At 37.4% G+C, this 20,051-nt stretch overlaps 1 long non-coding RNA gene across 1 annotated transcript; it reads right to left on the bottom strand.

The window, feature by feature from the left end:
• Window positions 1–3,659: 3,659 nt before the first annotated feature.
• LOC125245762 lies at window positions 3,660–7,444 on the bottom strand. Its single transcript, XR_007179610.1, has 3 exons — window positions 6,814–7,444; window positions 5,528–5,628; window positions 3,660–4,356 (listed from the first exon to the last, which is right to left on the bottom strand). It is a non-coding gene; the product is annotated as an uncharacterized LOC125245762 (long non-coding RNA).
• Between the last annotated feature and the right edge of the window lie 12,607 nt (window positions 7,445–20,051).

Consider the following 20,051-nt stretch of genomic DNA (forward strand, 5'->3'; position numbering starts at 1 on the left):
CACTTAACCATTGCTATCTTGATGGTATGCGTTTAAGGTATCCGCTTCGTTAGGCCTTATTCTGTTGACTGCACCCATAAGGCATCATGCCATGTAATTGTAGGCACTAAAGAGATCTAGTCATTCTCCGATCCTGTCATCTTCCTCAGCAGAATATCTCGAAGCGAGAAGTTGGTCTTGTCTCAAGCTGAGTGAAGAGCAAGACGTCTTCTCCCTCCTTACAATTACACCACTGTCACGCTAAACAGCTGCACGTCATGTTGCCATTGTGCTCGTGTTTTTGTAAGGCATTGCAGGTGCGAGAAACATCCTTATCGCTGCTGGAACATATTCTGGTCTTTACATATGCATGAGCTGCACGGGAAAGTGCGGCGCGGAGAACTAGTTGATAAAGAATGTGGACTGATGAGATATTCTCCTACTGACACGTCGCGTTTGCCGGCTTCTCCAACTAATATGTTTTACCTCGTGTTTACCATTCCAGGGAGAAATGTGGGACTGTGCTACTTTGCCAGAGGAGCACATGAGAGATGTCAATCAAAGTGGGGCAAGGGATTTAAAGATGTCGTGCCGCAGTCAGAGATTTAACAGTGTGGTCTGTGTCAGGTGTCAACAACTTCACCATCAGAATAGTAATGCTGTAAGACACATATCATTAGTGTTTGATTTGCACCTCACCTGAAGAACGCTAACTGCTTTTTCTTCAGACTTAGTATAGTTTCACATTTAATAAAAAAAATTGACTTTGAACACCGCAAGCTGCACGGCTGCCTAGTGTAAGCACAGTTTCAACACTTTTGCCAAGACTTATGAATTTCAATTATATGACATTTTTATCAAACTGAACTGGGTAATCTTTCAGTGGTGTACATATTATGAATTCAGAATAAATGCAAAGTATTTATTTTGAAACAATTAAAAGTATGCACTTTTAAAACCTCCACAATACAGTTGGTAAATGGCAAAGCGACTGTCATTTCCTTTGCCAGTAGTTGAACAAATTTTATGCATAACAAAGTTAAGCATTAAAGTGATAGTTCACCCAAAAAGATATTTTGAAGAAAGTTGGTAACCAGATGGTTGACGGCCAATCATTTCTATAGTATTTTTTTTCCTTTTCTACTATGGAAGTCAATGGCTACTGTCAACTGTCTGCTTACCAAAATTTTCTTCAAAATATCTTTTTAGTTCAACAGAAGAAAGAAACTCATACAGGTTTGAAACAACATAAGGGTGAGTAAATGATGACAGAATTTTAAGTTTTTTGGTGAACTATCCCTTTAAACCATTCAAAAGTTTGGGGTCAGTAAGATATATATTTTTTAAAGAAATTAATACTTCTATTAAGCAAGAATGCATTCAACTGATCAAAAGTGACAGTAAAGACATTTATAATGTTACAAAAGATTTATATTTTAAATAAATAGGGTTATTTTCAACTTTCTAAAAGAATGCATCGCAGTTTCCATTGTTTTAAATGGTTTTCAACACTCATAATAATAAGAAATATGATGAATGAATGATTTTTTTGAAGGATCATGTGACACAGAGTCACATGATCTGTGATAAAGACTGGAGTAATGATGCTGAAAATTCAACTTTGCTATTCCAGAAATAAATTACATTTAAAAAAAATAAATAAAAAAATAAAAATAAAAAAAATATTTTAATAAATGCCACAATATTACTGTTTTTTCTTGTATTTTTGATCAAATGAATGCAGCCTAGGTGAGCATTCTTCTAAAAACCATAAAAAATAAAATACATTTACCAACCCCAAACCTTTGAATGGTAGTTCATATAAAACAATAAAATAAAATAAAAATAATAATTAAAAAAATGTGTTTGTTTTTTTGAAGAGGCAGCAAAAAATCATATTATATGCTTTAATACAAAATTCATGGAGACATGTATAATATTCAATGTTAAAATCATTTTTTATATTTACGATTTACAATTTATCATATACGAATCAAGCTTCCCAACAAGTTTTTTCCAAACAATGGTAAATGGGGGAGTGTGAAAGCATTAATTATTTTTTTGCTACTTTTTGGGCTAATCAAATAACAATTTAGAGTCCAAACGATCCATTTTCTCTTTTTTCTTTCAAAATAAATCTGTGACATTTTGCATCACATCTGCCTTGTAGGCCATAGCACACAATGCTAACAACCAAATAATACATGCTATTGCATGATCACTGATGTGAGGGTTGCACAAAGCAAAGCAAAACACGGTAACTAGGTCTTTGGCTGTACAATCTCTTGTTGATTTGTATAATTCACCGTTTTAGAGCGAGACAGGGAAGGAGAGCGCTTGTACGAGAGAGAACCGAACACAAATAATGCAGTATGATTTCCCAAAAGGACCTGTTAATGGCCAACACATGAATTGATCTCTCACCAGTCTCACCAGTAATTGGGATGCCGACTGTGGTGTCACTTTATTGATTTTTCACTGGTAGCCAACTTGCACCCGGGTTGTAGGACAACGATGACTAAATAACAGCCAGACCAATGATCTTAATGCTAGGAGCCAAGCACAGCTATTGATTTCATTACTGAATGCCTCCTAGGCTCCAAGCACATACATTTTTGTATCGACCCAAGGCGGCGTCTACATTTCTTCCAGCACTGTCACACGCACTGTGCCTGGGCATTCAAAAGCAGAACGCTGAGTATGTACAAATACTTGCTTGGATGCATGTGTACGCCATAAATTTTCATCATGCAATCAGCATGTGAAGGTGACCCGCTTTGACAGAGCTGACAGTTTTATGTCACCAAAAAACACGTCTGAATTAACTATTTTTATTACATGGCTATCAGGATAATTAAGTGCATCATATGGGTGTTTGAAGTGCACTTTTTCTTTTTGGAATTTTCAGTGTGAACACATTACTCACACTATTTATGTGAATTTGGATGCACATATAATAATATGACTGCAAGTCTTGGTATAGCTAAAGTTTTTGGTGAGTCTCAGGATACTGTTTCTATGTCAATCAGAGCTTAACGGCAACTGCAGCCAAAAAAAAAATATATATATAAAATATATATATATATATATATATATATATATATATATATATATATATATATATATATATATATATACACACACACACACACACACATACATATTTACATTATATATATATATATATATGTCAAACCAAAAAATATTTTTATTTAAAAAAAATATATTATTTTTTATATATTATATAGTAATAATTGTAATATATAAAGTAAACTGACATGTTATACCCAAAAATTCTTCATACAGGGACCACCAGTAAAATTGATAATAATCTGGAACCAAAGATTATTCAGACACTTTGACCTGACCATGTTTTGCTTAAATATCTGACATAATTAAGATTTTTTTGACAGAGTTTAATTCTGAGATCTTGTCATATTTTATTACCATTTTTTAAACTAGTGAATAAACTGTAAATTAATGAAATGTTCAAGGTGTCTCAATAAATTTTGGTTTGACTGTAATAATCTATATATATATATATGTGATGAGATAAACCACAATTATGAGATAAAATGATTAGATATGTCATAAAAAATCATTTAAAAAATCTAAATTATGACAGTTATTAAGTTTACAAATTAAGTTACAAATTAAGTTTAAATTATGAGATACTTCAACAATTTCAACATGACTTATGACATTTATGACTTTGTAATCTCATAATTATGACTTGGAGTAAATTTTTACGACAACGATGTACTAAAACCGGAAAAGTTTTTCCTTTGCTTTTTTCTCGTACAGATAACAACGTAGTCAAAAGATCCATGTTCACACGAATCCTAAAAATTATGTATTATGCATGCCAGGCCACTTGTTGGCGATGTAATTTTGTACAGAAACACTATGCGCCTAAAGACTGAACACGTAATATGCGTGCGCATGACATCACCGTTTTCACAAATTTGTGTTTTTGTAGTTTACACTGACATGATAACAGTTTAGTTTTCAAAAACTCACACTTTGAAACCCGTTTTCAAATGTTTGCATTTTCAGGCCCCCAAAATGCTGTTGTCGTGTAAATGCAGCCAAAACACATTAAAGTTTTCAGTTTTTAGTTGAAAACTGTGTTGTGTACGGCCCTTTAGTATCTAAAAATTTTGATTTTTATGATAGACCAAAGCATGTTTTTTTTCTGTTGTGGTGGAAATGGGCTTCCATATAAAACCTTGGATACTAGAAGCACTGTAATTTAGATAAGAAGAACAACAAACAGTAAGATATACAAAGAATGAAAAAAGTCAAGAGTCCCTAAAATGATTTAAACTTTTTACCTTGCTTAATGTTAGAGATCCCCTCAGTCCATCAGTACTGCAACTGAAAAAAAAAAAAAACAATGTTAGGTTACCAAAAGATAGTATCACAGAAACAATATGGCAGCTTCTGGTTAAAAGCCTTCTTGTGTACTCTTGAAAGTTGTCTGCTGCTTCTGTAGGCGTCTGTTAAGTTCTTTCAGTCTTTAATAATCTATCCATTGACAATGACCCTTAACTAGCAGAGCCATTAGGAAAAGAGGCCACTTGTTCTGCACTTAATTACAGCAAACACTGGTGCTCATTATCGTAAAGAGCTTGTTTCCCCATAAGCTTCACCTAAACTCTGAGTCTAATGACAAAATTAGTCAACCTGTACAATTGCTAATGATCTATTATGAAAATCAAACACACAAACGACAGTTAAGTGGAGACTCAAAAGTCACTTTCAGAAAACATTACCATCACAAATCCTCTCATGTACTTTATTTTACATATTTCAAAATGTGCTATATCGAAATACGTCCAATGCATTTGGAAGAGCGTGGCACTAGCAGAGGGTTGTGAGTTCGAACCCCATCTCAACTGCTCAAATGTGTAGCTGTTAATCACTTTGGATAAATCTGCTTCATGGGGATGGGGATTTACTAAGAAACAAAAAGAATTCCATCATTCGAAAATTCACATTGCTTTTGTTCATGATGGTTTTATATTCAGCGACTCAGGTTAACAGATAAGTCTGCTTTCAAGCATTAATATTCAAATTTTCAAAACTGTAACTACAGGCAAAGTTTTGCAAACTAAATATCTCCAAGTAAGTATTTCAGTCAATGAACTCTCTGTTAATCATCTCGCATTCCCAACAGTATAGCTTGACACCTTTCCGTGGCACGGGCCTACGAGTGAGTTACGTCAGAGTAGTCATGGGCGGAAGGTCTCATAACGGATATGGCTCCGGGGTGCAAATTAAGATAATTACGTACTGTGGATTCCTCGATAAGTGGCCCTCCAAACGCAGACGATACCGTGTTCACGCTTACTTAATGCACATCTGAACAAAAGCGAGTGCTCCTACTAGGCGTAACGCTTGGGCCTCGGTGCTCTGCAGGAGGGCTCGTCTCATTAGGATGCTTATTTTAACGAAGCGTCTCCATGCTGCAGATCACTGCGTGGCCCCACGGATCCGCTCTCCTCCTCACAAAGGGAAATAAATCTCTTTTCGGCAGGATAATTACCAAGATAATTTTATCCGTAATGATGCTTGTCAGTCAGGAGAGCTGATGAAATTAGAGATGTTCTTGTGTAAGGAAAAAAGAGAGAATCCCAGCAGATTTATCTGTCAAAAATGAAAAGAGATGAATAAAGAAACTAGTGAAAGAACTTTCTTTTCTCCAACCTTACATATAATGGTGTTCAGATGAATCTTACACAAACATCAGGGTGTTCTTAAAGAAACGGCTCACCTAAATATGAAAATTCTGCCATTATTTACTCACCCTTATGTTCCAAATCCTATATGATGTTATTATTTTTTTTTTTTTCTGTGGAACACAAAAGAGTCACTATGTAGCTCTTACCATATTGTTGATATAATGTCTGGAAAGCTCCAAAATGGACCCCAAAAAACCCTAAAAAGCTCCATAAATGGCACAAGATGACTAATGCGCGATATTTCAAAACATTTGAAGTCGTCCGATGGCTTTGAGTGAGGAACAGGCTACAGTTTCAACAATGAAACATCAACACCATTGGCAGCAAAATGGCATTGGTTGCAAAAGCCATTTAAAAATTTGTTTTTTTTTATTATTATTTTTTTTTTTACTATTTTTGCATTTAAAACAATCACTTAAATAGAGTAGTACAGCACTACACTGTAAACAGTTATTTTCATGATTTGTCATCACGCCATTTTTTCTTTTGTCAAATCAACTTCAATAATTGAAGTGGTTTAGATAACATAATATTTTGAGTTTCTGTTGATTAAACCAATCACCTTCATTGTATTAACTCAAATTTTTAATTTCAGTGAACTCAAAATTAAGGCAACCAGGCAACTTACTTTTTTAAGTTAAACCAACAATTCTTTTTTAAAGTGTCGAAAAAGTAAAAGAAATATTTCTCATTTTGTGTTCTATTAAAAAAAACATACAGCTTTGAAACTAAATGAGTAAATGATGACAGAATTTTCTTTTCTTTTTTTGAGCGCACTAACCATTTAATCTATCTAAAGTCCTCTGAAGTACTGAATCATTTTAAGCAACAGAATGAATGACCATTGTTGACTTTACATTAACTTTGGTGTTAGAGATAAATCTTTTGTCTGGTACATAATAAACGCCTGCTTTCCATCAGTGGACATCATATATATCTTGACACTTCATTAGCTGTTCACACACACCTGGATGTAAACATGTAGACATGCTCAACTTTATAGTTAATGCTAGGAAAAGCAAGCACAGCCTTTTAACCACAAAAAACAGCACTTGATCGCAACATAGAAAGCTAGAGAGCCAATACTTACTCTAGTGGCACTGCAACTGCACAGCTTTGATCTTAAATGTGAATTCTCTTAACTTGTCTGGGCTTTCAAAAAAGGGCTACTTAAATTATTTCAGAGATGCCGCTTCTCTCCGACGTGGCAAAGGTAGAGCCCTCCTGTGGATTTGGAAAGATAAAAGGTGCTCAAACAGACATCACGACAGGTTTGTTATATTACTTAGCATAAGCACTGCCAAGCATCCCTTAAAGGAATAGACATCTTGTGTTTTTCCCTTTTAACAACAAAAAATTAACAGTGAGGAATTGGGACCCTGCTCTTGTGTTGTATCACTCAACAAAGGCGCGTGAACAATCGCTTATTATGTCAAACTTTGACAATGACAGAATTGGAACAGGGCTTCTTCAGCGCTCCGTCCCCCACTGGGAGCCCCCCCTACACACACAACTCCGGAAAGAAAGTTTACTTTCCCTGTCATATGAAATTACATTTGCATTTGCGGAGCATAGCAGACCATCAGAACGAAAACCAGTAACAGTGTTGGGTGTAACGCATTACAAGTAACGTGAATTTTGTAATCAGAATACTTTTTTCAAGTAGCTAGTAAAGTAACGCATTATTTTAAAATTTACAACAAAATATCGGAGTTACTTTTTCAAATAAGTAATGCAAGTTACTTTGTTCTCCCATTTATTAACTAACTTTGCATTTCCTTCAGCCTGAGACTTACCCTTTTGGTGTAAAAGGGCCTTTACATTTACCGAAAATAGAATCTTTTTTGTTATTAAAAAAAAAAACAAGCAAGCTATAACGCATTACTTTCTATAAAAAAGTAACTAACGGAACTAGTTACTTTTTTAGGGAGTAACACAATATTGTAACTCATTACTTTTAAAAGTAACAACAATGGTGTTGTGAAACATATATGAAAGAACTTTAAGGTTGGTCATCGAGTACGAGTAGACTAGCTGTTTTTTAATTGTTCAGACATTTGAGTGGATATTCCCTTATATAAGTACATTAGCATTAATATTCAACAGCCCCAGGCCAAGTATCCATGCTGATATTCCACACAATAGCGAATGTGATATTGTTTTATACAAAAGTTAAATTAACAAGAAGTTAAGAGTAACTTACATTTGACACAATATTTACTGTTCTGCAAACTGAAAAAGTTACACATGAAAACAAAGCAGCAACAACACAGTTTATTTTCGATTTGAGTCAATTGAGTGAATGATTCAATGACTCACTAATAAAGTTTTTGTGTGTGTGTGTGTGTGTGTGTGTGTGTGTGTGTGTATATATATATATATGCTAATTTAAAAAAACTATACAATATATTTAAACAACTAAATATTTAATTTAATTTAAATATTTAAAGACCATTTGAACTCATTGACGGACCGTTGTAAAATAAAGTGAACATTTCTATAAACTGCAAAAGTTAATTTCACTCCAAATATTCTTTGTTTTGCTTGCTATTCGCACTAAACTTCACCTCCGTGGCAGCAATAAAACTTCAAATGACTTCAAACGAGGAAGCGCAGACAGGATGAAGTCTGCTGTGGTAAAATGAATACACCTCAAACAGAGTCATTAGCAGGAAAGGGTTCACAAATTAAAGCAGTAAAAGGGACTAAAGATCGATTTTGGGGGATTTCGGCTGGCATCGCAGTGTGAGAACGGCAGCCGGATGATTGCATGCTGTAAGGAGGGGTCTGGATCATACGCTAACCTCCATTCAGTGTGCTAGCTGGCGGCCCCAGTCATTGACAGGAAGGAGTGGGCCGCCAGGGCATTGATTGATTAATCAAAGCTAATGTTCTTTTGATCAGTGGGGGCTGCCCTATTAACCAGCGAAGGAAAGAGGGAAGAAAAAAATGCTCCATCTTTTATTTACCCACTTGCGAGGTCCCTCGTTGGCTTCCATCGCTAACTTCAAAGGAGACTGTGACAATTCTGTCACAGTTTTGACTGATAGAAAAAAAAAAGTTTTATATATATTTTCCCTCGACAGTAGATTTTGTTTAATCGTTTCCAGCCTCACTCCGTTTTAATATGTGTCGAGGAAGAGAATACAAGTCTCATGTTTTCTTCATGACTGTTTCCTTTCTCGTCTAGTTGTCTAGTGGGTTGTCCTCTTTTTCGCACTGTGCCATTTTATGCCATGCACTGCCTGTCACAAGGACACCCAGGGAAACTTCATGCAACTTTTTGTTGTTTGCTATAATTTATCCCCTTGTTCCAGGTTGGAGTGCACATACTTTCGGTGTCAAGCATGTGTTGTTTGAGGCCTAAAACGACAGTATATACAAACCTCCCCTAAGAAAACACTATTATTCATTTGTTTGCACATCAAATGATGGATATTTAGAACTAATTTCAACATTACTGTAAAAGAGTCTTTGATACACCTTTATTCTAACAGAAAACCATTTATTTATTTACATTTTTAGATTTTAAAAAGTTAGTGTGCAATGACACAGCAGTTTGGAAACAGTATTTTAGACACATGACTGACCTTATACATCCACCAAAAAATTACTTTGTCTAAGAAAATGAAGTTAGATCTCAGAAAAGGTCTGACATTTGTATTATTCTGTATACACACTATTATTATCAAGGCACAACTTTATATAATAATTAGCCAATAATAACTAACTATCTACATGAGGTTTGACAATTCAAGTAGGGTTTATTATAGAACACTAAATTTAGTAAAATTTGTGTTTTATGACCACCTTCCTAACATTGTGTTGGTCCCCCTTTTGCTGCCAAAACAGCCCTGACCCATCAAGGCATGAACTCCACTAGACCCCAGAAGGTGTGCTGTGGTATCTGCACCAAGATGTTAGCAGCAGATCCTTTAAGTCCTGTAAGTTGCGAGGTGGAGCCTCCATGGATCGGACTTGTTTGTTCAGCACATCCCAAAGATGCTCGATTGGATTGAGATTTAGGGAATTTGGAAGAATATGGAGGCCAAGCCAACACCTTAAACTCGTTGTTGTGCTCCTCAAACCATTTCTGAACCAGTTTTGCTTTGTGGCAGGACGCATTATCCTGCTGAAAGATGGTCTGCAACAATGCTTAGGTAGGTGGTCTGAGTCAAAGTAACATCCACATGGATGGCAGGACCCAAGGTTTCCCAGCAGAACATTGCTCAAATCATCACACTGCCTCCGCCAGCTTGCCTTCTTCCCATAGTGCATCCTAGTACCATGTGTTCTCCAGGTAAGCGATGCACACACACACGGCCATCCACGTGATGTAAAAGAAAACATGATTCATCAGACCAGGCCACCTTCTTCCATTGCTCTGTGGTCCAGTTCTGATGCTCACGTGCCCACTGTTGCCACTTTCAGCGGTGGACAGGGGTCAGCATGGGCACCCTGAATGATCTGTGGCTATGCAGCCCCATACACAACAAACTGTGAAGAGATAATCAGTGTTATTCACTTCACCTGTCAGTGGTCATAATGTTATGTCTGATCAGTGCATATAAATCACGCATTCTACTATCACTATTATCATGTAGGTACCTCATATTTTTGTTTGATATTTACAACAATTCAACTGATACTGATTGTCTCTAAAATAGTACAATTTTAAAAAAAATATCTGAAATAAACATTACAAGAAGCAGAAAAGTTTGACATTGATCCATTTTGGTATTATGAGCATAGAAACGAATTACTCCTGAGTCCGAGGACGTGAATAGTCATATCATAATTAAGGTAATTTTGACATAACATAAAGACCCTTTGACTGTTTTCACAATACAATACAGCCTCATAGGTTATTAAAACTACAAGTATCGAAGTTCAACTAAGAGAAACTCAGAAGAACCTATAAAATCAACTTCAAACTGAAGGGCACGTTCTTGGCCGCAGAATACTTCTATGGACAAAACAAGACAATCAACTGCACACAATCCCTCCCCAGAAGGAACGTTTTCTAGCCTTGTGGCGTATCATATCATGTTCAAAGTTCCTAAAAGTACACTGGTTCCTTTCTTTGCATTCAGATGAAGGGAGACCCACCTGGGTTTAGACTAAGTGAGGTATCCTTCTACATCTTGTTTCATGTTGGGTGACTCTCAAAGTGATGGAAAACTCAAGGTCTTTTTGCCGGGTCCTTGAGATTCTTAAGCCTTCCAAGGTCTCGGAGGGAAATATATCTTATATTTAATAAAAAGTTCATAAGCAACTCTCTCAACACATATACAAACATACACAAGCAACTTAATATACAAACGGCACTTACAAGTTGTGTGAAGTCGCCTTTGTCTTTGTTTTTCCTCTCCTGTTCTCGTCCCCCTCCTCCCTTTCTCATTTGAGAGCCTGTTTCCTGCTCAACCCCTGCCCTTGAGTTTTTCCCAATGTCAGTGCACACTTCAAACACCAGCTGACAAGCTCAGAGGAGTCTGCTCAGAATCCTTATTCCAAACAATTATTCCATCTCCTACACACTGGCAGATCTCTTCCCAGAGCATCACGCCTAATCAAAAGGTCCCTTTGACCCATCAACAACTCCGTGGACGTGCTGATAAATTTGCCCCTCGCTGGTACATTCGAATATAGTAATGTTCACATATGTTTAATACATGAAAACTAGTAGTGCAGATGCCGATTTAAAACTGAGAATGCCTGGAGAACATGTTTGGGTTGAGCAAGCTCTCTCTTTCTATATCTTGAACCTTTGGCAGGCTTCAGGCAGTGACTGTACCTGGGAAAGTTTTGTTAAACAAACAACAGGCTTTCATCTTGTGAAACTAAATCATTTAATATAGATTACAGCTGGGGTAAAACACCTCGGGAAACTTGTCCGCAGTCTGGATGTGCAAACACAGCTCCACTAGATACAGAAGCTCCTGTGAGGAACTTCTTTACCAATGTAATCTCAACCTGTTTGATTTTACTTTAGGATAAGCTTGCCCAAGAGCCTTAAAGTCGTCATTTAAATTCTAAAACAGCCAAACTGGTCTAATTTGACCTCAAATCATGATGTGCAAACCTGAATTTTAAAACAGCTTTCATAAAATTGCCTCAGAGGAGTCAATAATTACACTCACTGATTAGAAACTAGACGATCAATAAAGATCACCACCATGTTTTTGGAGTATCCATCAAATGTTGTAATCTGCGAATGGAGCTTGATCTTTCAGTGCCCCTCCCTCAAACTCATCTTCACCAGCTGAACCTCCTTTGCAAGTTTTTTTCATTTATTTGGAGTATTTTCATATTGATTGTGCTGCAACTGTGGCCTTTTGTTTAGTAAACCCCAAAGCCAGTCTGAAATATGGCCTTGCTAATGTACATCAGATTGCAGAGGATCAGTTTCTCCCTTCTAGAAGCTGAAGACTTGAATTTGATCAGTGCAAACACTGGTTATCAACTGGTATTGGGTTCAGGAGATCTTACCTCTCAAATGCAGTTGCAGAACACCTTTGTTGTGTCCCAAATTACCTATATATCATGCACTCATTACTGTATATAATTAAAGCTGCGACATGCAGGTAAATAAGTGAATCATCTGAGTATTTGAAGTGCACTTTTTCTTTCACACTTTTCTTTTCTCTTCACTATTTATAATACAAAACTGCATTGAATAGTGGATACTAATGCTAAAATATATGATATAGTAACAGCTATAACATGAAACTAGATAATTACTAATTAATTAGTAATTGATCATTTGTTTTAGAAACAATTTCTTCTAGCAAAAGGATGACATTTGCTCAATATAATTTTGAATATACAGCCTATGTTACTTAATTAAATCTTAAAAACCATAACTAAAACTTTTTCAACTTCTACAGACAGTTTTTTATTTTCAGCCTGCATAACCTTTTACTTGAATGAGGATTTATTGATATTGGGTAAATGCCAACAGTTAAACTCACGTTAGTCTTTGTAAAAGCCATTCACCTTTCATTTCATCAGCCCTGTAGCATTTTAATGGATTATAAATACTTGGCTGATCTGTCAATGACAAATAATTTATCCACTGCAGATCTGAGAGGGATCAAAGCTAATTAACTTTTCCTCGTTAATTTCAGCTGCGGAGTTTGACAAGTGTGGCTGAAGCAAAGGCTCTTCGGAGAGTCAGACATCAGACCGGCAGTGCCAGGTGAGGCCCGAGCACAGGTTTGATCTCATATACATGTATTCCTTCACTACTCGGTCGCTAGGGAGCTCTGCGCCAAGGTCAACATTCAAAGACAACTGCACACAGCGAGAGACACTCCTGCACGAGCGGCGCTGTGCGAGCCATGGCTCTCTTTTGTTGTGCGCATCACAGCAGCATCAGAGGGTGCGGACTGACACTAGTGAAGTCCCTGGATAGCATCCATCGCTACTGGTTTCCGTCCCCTTCACAGGAAAAGCTAGTATACGTTCTAATTGCATCATTAATATCATTAGGGATTAATTGTCTTCTCCGCCTGGTTCACTTTTACTGTGTTGATGAGGCGCAAAGTGCGAGTTATGATGACCTTCAACCCAAAGTGAATAAAAGAAACCTTGTCTCCGGTGGCTGAATGGAATTTCTTGATGTGTACTTGAAGGACAGCTTTTCTTATGTGCAGGATTAATTCTCTCAAACTATTATTCATTCTAGCTCTCCCTTTAACCTTTCTGGCAGATCTGACGCTTTGAAGGAAATATTAAGTGTGAGACTGTGGAAATCTAAGATTTAAAATCGAATTTAAACCTGGAAATACTGACAGATTTTCTTGCAAAATAAGACAAAACAAAAAAAAAACCATCAAAACAAAACAAAAACTGAGCTCATATAAAACATGAAAAAAAAAAAAACTAATAAAAACAAAAAGAAATGGCTCATATGAAATGAAAATAAAATATTTAAAGTAATATAATATAAAATAAAGTGTCCCAGATGGAGAAGCTCAGACTATCAAAATGAAAATAAAATGTGAATCTTCAAGCAGACATAAAGAAAAACATACTCATTCATTCAAAAAAAAAAAAAGAGAAAAGAAATTATATCTATACTGAACTTACTGTCATAGTTGAGTTGTTGCATTGCTTACCTTCTTTTACCTTCTTACCTTCTGCTCAAGTGTTTCCTACCACGCCAGCCTGAGTGAGGAGGTGAGGGCACCCCTGCCAGCGAATGGTCCCCGTGAGGATTTCACAGCTTATGTGGAGTGGGTGCTGGTGAACAATGGATCAGAGTTCACCATAGGCCCCAAGGAAGACACCACCAGCCCCACTCCCGACTCCAATCGGACACCACTCCAGTTCAGTCGGACACATAGCCTCCACACGTCTCTGAATGCCTACCTTCATCTCCGCTGGTCTCACCTGGCCTCCCTTTTCCTCTGCCCTCTGCTCCTCCTCGGCCTCCCCTCGGTGAAGTGGATCCACCTAGCGCCTTCAGTGAGCCAGCTCCCCCATGGTGAGTGGGTCCCCTGGCTCTGCCTCCAGCCGCTGATCCCGTCGCTCCACCTTGGCTCCTCCCTCCCTTGGCTCCACCAGAGACCTTCGGACTTACGGCTTCACCGGACTCCCTCGAACCACCGGCTCTGCCTTGGGTCAGATGTTGCCCCTCCTACGCCATGGGCCTACGAGCCGTCCACTGCACTCCGGCTCTCCATCGCTATGGCTCCGTCTGGCTCCACCCTCCCTCTGTCTTCACCTCGGCTCTCAGTCGCTTGGTTCCACCTGCTTTCTGTCTGCGCCTAGGGCTCCACCACCATCGGCTCTTTCATCATCAGTCATCCCAATTGCCTCATCTAGGAGATCCCTGCTATGGCTCCTTCCTCCTTGGATGCTGCCATGGGTCTCCAGACTCTGGGATGCCACCTGGCTCCTCCTGCTCCGGGCTTCTCCCTGGCTCCTTCCACCATCTGCACCACCCTGGTTTCTCCTGTCCTCCACCTACTGTACGTCCTCCAACTTAGTCTTCTGCCTATATTGGACTGTCGGCGCAGGGTCACGCCTTTCCGGGAGGGGGCTTAATGTCACAGTTATGTTCTGTTTGAGTTTGTTTCTTTCTTTGCTTTTTCCTACCTGTCTGAGTTTGTTATTAGGTACCATAGTTTCTCATTTGATAAGTTCTGTTCAGCTGTGCATATTTAATTACCTTTGTTTGTCTCTTGTACACAAGTTCCCTGGTTTCTGTTCTCATTTGTCCGGTCTCGTCTACATATAGTGGTTGTTGCATTGCCTGCCTTCTTCTGAGTAACTTTGTGTAGATTATTCATTAAAGACTTCTGAATCTCATCATCTTCATTGTGTGTTCTCAACTACCGTTTGTGACACTTAACACAGGAGACAAATAGATAGCAACAGTTGATATGCAGCATGTAGCTTGGAAAGATGTCAAAAGCAGGTTTCCTAAAACTGTGCATATTCCATACGTGCATAAATGGACAATATCTGTTTTGTCAAACCCCAAAATCGAGGATGTCAAAACAAGCATGTTAACATGCAATTGACACAAAACTGTCAGGCTTCACTGTCATATGCCAGCTCAATAAATGCTACCAATTATTCATAATCTCACCGGCAGCGTTTCGAAGACAACTTCTGACATTCTGTCACAGATCTTTTGCAGCCGTTTTGCTCTCTTTTGTTTCTCAGTATGTTAAAATTCAGCTGCCGAGAGATGAATTGCCAATGATAAGCAATGGCACCCTATCAGAATGAATGCAGCACAGGGCTGGATGTTTCTGTTTAAGCATCCTTGAACAACTCTCAGACAAATGAGAGAAACATAAGATGTGTATATGCTATTAATCACACAGAATAACATGTTTCCATAGCAATTGATTACGAGGTAGGCTGGTGTTGCCGCTGGGTAATATGTGAAAAGCACACGCACAAACCTCCAACGCGCAAAATCCTGGCCTGTGATGAATGTAGTTGACAGGTGACTCACGTGTCATTAAAAATGATTTTTTTAGCCTGGAAACGCCACCCTGAGCGCACCATTTTTCACAACTGCTTCAAGGAACAAAGAGAAAGAAAAAACATTTATGAATAAAACAGCAGAAAAGCAATCAATCTGAAAAAAGACATTTGTCAGAGAGTGAGTGAGTGGCGACCAGCTGACAGAGTCAGTCAGATTGGTTCAGAAACCGGGTTACAAGAGCGTTTGCACCGGCCACCTAATCTATGCCACACATACTGAATTAAAAATATATGACAGACGGACTCCTTCTACTTTAGTTTATAGTTCTATAGCAATAATTCTGGGAATCAGGGTCCAAATTTACTTTTTGCCACATATGCCAATGGCAAGTGAACTAAGATCCATAATAATTTAGAATAACTGTATATTTATTCAGTTAGTCCTTATGTTACAAATTTGGCAGCTTCATGCAAAGAAGATTATAGCCATGAGTTTTTGATTTATATCAATCACATAATTGAAGGTCAGACTACCATTCTTATAAATAAAGCCATGTATTATGACAAAGCTCAAAATAAAGTTAGCAGAGCCAACTACAGAGTAAGTTTTATTTGCTCGCCAAAGGGAGTTTTCACTTACATTTGGCGCTTGGTTAGTGTTCATTTTGGACCCCACTGGGAATGCTATGGTGAACCACAAAGTTTTACCATTACAAGATTTCCATGGGATCTTAAGAATTGTATCAGATTGTATGTCAAATGTAATGAAACACTTCAAATGCAAAACAGCGCCTTGAACAGTAGACCTACATATTCTAATGAATAATTCACATGTAATTCAGTCATTCCCTTTGGCATTTCAGCTGTTTCCTGAGTTCATTTACATTTCATTCACTGCATGACCTCATAATCAAATTAGACTGCTAGAACAAATGGATGCGTTCATAAAGATTTGAAAGAAAGAAAAAGTGATATAGGGCAAAAACAAATACTACAACTAAACTTGGGCTAGGCGATGGATCACAAATTCACAATAATTTTGCTGGCAATACATAAGACAAACTTCAGTAGCAAAAATGATGTTAAGAGTTGAAGTTTCAATACTTTTTGTGAACTCTGATTCCATTTGTTTGCATCAAATAATATTCAGTGTTCATTTGGCATTTTTATATACTGAAAAGTTTTTGTAAAAATATATGTACATATTTCTGTTTATTACTATATTGGTGTATAAAAATGTATATGAAAGCCTTTTTGACACTACAGTATATCACCTAGCTCTAGATACAATTTCATCATTCATTAACCACTTCAGTCGTATGTCGGATGATTCTATGGACCATCTCTTGCCATATGTAAAAGACTTTTAAAATAATTTTTCTGGGATAGGTCGCCAGGTCTTTCCCCAACCCTCCCCATTACACAGCTTAGGACTCACACACACACACTCACAACTACAGAAAATTTTGCATCTCCAATTCACCTATACTGCATGTTTTTGGATTGTGAGAAAAACGGAGCACCCGGAGAACATGCAAACTCCACACAGAAAGGCTTCCTGGCTCAACCGGGACTTGAACTTGGGACCTTCTTGCTGTGAGGCTACTGTGCTGCCAAGATACAATTTACTGGAACTTATTGTAAATGTTGTATAATATACAATAATATATTTCTTTACATGCATTAGTCAAATTAGTTTATTTCAACTTTACTTCAGCTTAAACTTTCAGCTTAAAAATCATGATTAAAGCACTGTTTTTGTGTTAGACAGGTGGAGAGAATAAAAGTCATTATATCTGCCAGCTATATGAGTTTGTATGAAATACACAGCACAACTGGAGGTGGTACAATGCCTAAAGGAGAGAATGTGATTGAGTAAAAGAGAGGCGAGAGCTAGGAGAAAAACAGGGAAGAAAGCAAAGGAGAGGAAGTGTTGTCTGTGGAGGGGAGAATCAATCTGAAGTCTAACTCAATCCCTCAGCGTTATCTGGCTTGGTGGCGTGGGCCACGGGTCCAGATTGCAGATGATCTACATGCCTTTATGTAAGTGAAGCTAATCTGTCATGGCCTCAGGGAGGTGGGGAGAGGCAGACAGAGCACTGGGGCTCCATCACTCTTACTCAGCCCTGCCAGTGTGGCCTCATAAACTACTAGAGTCACAGCTAATGAAACACAGGCACAACACACAGCTGACAATCAGCTGCACAGCCAATCAATGTGTGTGAGACTGATAGAATGAAAGATAAAACAATAGATAGAATTATACATAGGTAGAATATGGACAAATGGATACTGTATATGGATGGACGAATGAACATAAGGATAGACAGGTCGACAGACAGATCAGATAGATGGATAGGCAGAAAGACAGACAGACAGACATAGATAGAATGATAGAACAGCAGAATGATAGATAGAATGATAGAACAATAGATAGAAAGATAGATAGAACGATTGATGATACATAGACAGAGACATAACGATAGAACAGCAGACTGATAGATTGATAGATAAAATGATAGAATGATAGAACGATAGATGGAACAACAGACAGAATGATAGACAGAATGACAGAACGATAGATAGAACGATAGAACAATAGACAGAATGATAGAATGACAGGATGATAGACAGACAGAACGATAGATTGATAGATAAAACGATAGAATGATAGAACGATAGATGGAACAACAGACAGAATGATAGACAGAATGACAGAACAACAGATCAACAGATAGAACGATAGATAGAACGATAGAACAATAGACAGAATGATAGAATGGCAGAACGATAGACAGACAGAACGATAGATAGAACGATAGAACAATAGACAGAATGATAGAATGACAGAACGATAGACAGACAGAACGATAGAATGACAGAACAATAGACAGACAGTACGATAGATTGATAGATAAAACGATAGAATGATAGAACGATAGATGGAACAACAGACAGAATGATAGACAGAATGACAGAACAACAGAACGATAGATCAACAAATAGAACGACAGATAGAACGATAGAACAATAGACAGAATGATAGAATGACAGAACAATAGACAGACAGTACGATAGATTGATGGATAAAACGATAGAATGATAGAACGATAGATGGAACAACAGACAGAATGATAGACAGAATGACAGAACAACAGAACAACAGATAGAACGATAGATAGAACGATAGAACAATAGACAGAATGACAGAACGATAGACAGACAGAACGATAGAATGACAGAACAATAGACAGACAGTATGATAGATTGATAGATAAAACGATAGAATGATAGAACGATAGATGGAACAACAGACAGAATGATAGACAGAATGACAGAACAACAGAACGATAGATCAACAGATAGAATGATAGATAGAACGATAGAACAATAGACAGAATGATAGAATGACAGAACGATAGACAGGCAGAATTATAGATTGATAGATAAAACTATAGAATGATAGAACGATAGATGGAACAACAGACAGAATGATAGACAGAATGACAGAACAACAGATCAACAGATAGAACGATAGATAGAACGATAGAACAATAGACAGAATGATAGAATGGCAGAACGATAGACAGACAGAACGATAGATAGAACGATAGAACAATAGGCAGAATGATAGAATGACAGAACGATAGACAGGCAGAATTATAGATTGATAGATAAAACGATAGAATGATAGAACGATAGATGGAACAACAGACAGAATGATAGACAGAATGACAGAACAACAGAACGATAGATCAACAAATAGAACGATAGATAGAACGATAGAACAATATACAGAATGATAGAATGACAGAACGATAGACAGACATACGATAGATTGATGGATAAAACGATAGAATGATAGAACGATAGATGGAACAACAGACAGAATGATAGACAGAATGACAGAATGACAGAACAACAGAACGATAGATCAACAGATAGAACGACAGATAGAACGATAGAACAATAGACAGAATGATAGAATGACAGAACAATAGACAGACAGTACGATAGATTGATGGATAAAACGATAGAATGATAGAACGATAGATGGAACAACAGACAGAATGATAGACAGAATGACAGAACAACAGAACGATAGATCAACAGATAGAATGATAGATAGAACGATAGAACAATAGACAGAATGATAGAATGACAGAACGATAGACAGGCAGAATTATAGATAGATAGATAAAACGATAGAATGATAGAACGATAGATGGAACAACAGACAGAATGATAGACAGAATGACAGAACAACAGAACGATAGATCAACAGATAGAATGATAGATAGAACGATAGAACAATAGACAGAATGATAGAATGACAGAACGATAGACAGGCAGAATTATAGATTGATAGATAAAACGATAGAA

The sequence above is a fragment of the Megalobrama amblycephala genome, linkage group LG14, assembly GCF_018812025.1.
Source record: "Megalobrama amblycephala isolate DHTTF-2021 linkage group LG14, ASM1881202v1, whole genome shotgun sequence".
Taxonomy (NCBI): Eukaryota; Metazoa; Chordata; class Actinopteri; order Cypriniformes; family Xenocyprididae; genus Megalobrama; species Megalobrama amblycephala.